Raw genomic sequence first — 1,027 nt, forward strand, 5'->3', positions numbered from 1 at the left:
AATCTGCTGGAAGAAGGGAGGAGCTAGCGGAGGAAAAGCAGCGCTGCTCAGGTCTGGTCACAGAACACGACGCCTCTCTGGTTCTTGCAGTTACAGCCACTAAGCTGCTGGGAGGTGGATGGTGCACCTGGACAGCTACATCAGTATCGGCTCTGGGGGCCTCCTCCCAAACCAGCAGCGATGGCAACAGCAGGTGGGAAAAGGTAAGGGGAAAACACGGAGGTTGAGGGGAGACAGAAACCAGAGGGAGCCGGGTAAGTGGAAAAAGACTTTTGTGCTGGGGACCACAGGGAGAACCTCCAGAGGGCATGGGAATGCAGAAGTAGAGGCAGAAAAAGAGGATCCTCATGCCCTTCCTTTCCTTATGGTTAAACGTTAAGTCTCTGGCCAAAAAAGAAATGAGTATTGTAAGATGCAGAAAAAGTACAGCATAAAAACCAGGAGAAACGAAGTTGAGACCATACTGCTGCTGCATAGAAAGCTTCATTAGCCCCATTGGCACAGCAATAATCGGAGAAAAAAGAAGTCGGTAGGAGTGATGCAGAGGGATTGACTGCCAAGGGAGGAAGTACTGCATTTGCCATCTCTTGATGTCTTCAAGTCCAGCTGAATGCCCTTCTGAAGCTGCCTTTGTCGAACAAGGTATTGAATTCAGCAGTAACATGGTGAAATTTTCTTGACTGCAGGTACAGAAGGTCAGACTGCATGATCCCTTCCTGCTCACTCTGTGAATCTACAGAAAGAAAACGCGAAGAAGGACTAAGAGAACATGCCATTATTTGTGTTCTTTGATAGTGACTTAACATCAGCGTTTATCTGCAGGGGCTCCAGCTGCATTCACTGGTTAGGTGTGCTTGTGCTGAATGGTGAAAAGTTAGTGGGAGCCACCTGGCAGAACTCTTGAGCGATGAAGCCAGCCGCTCTTCAGCACTGAACCGTGCAGGCTGCGTCATCTGAAGCGTGTGGGCCTGTCCCTGTGCCACGTTGGCCGTCAGCAGTCCCACGGCCTGTATAACAATGGCCTTTG

Source organism: Pygoscelis adeliae, unplaced genomic scaffold (assembly GCF_000699105.1).
Source record: "Pygoscelis adeliae isolate BGI_AS28 unplaced genomic scaffold, ASM69910v1 Scaffold532, whole genome shotgun sequence".
Taxonomy (NCBI): Eukaryota; Metazoa; Chordata; class Aves; order Sphenisciformes; family Spheniscidae; genus Pygoscelis; species Pygoscelis adeliae.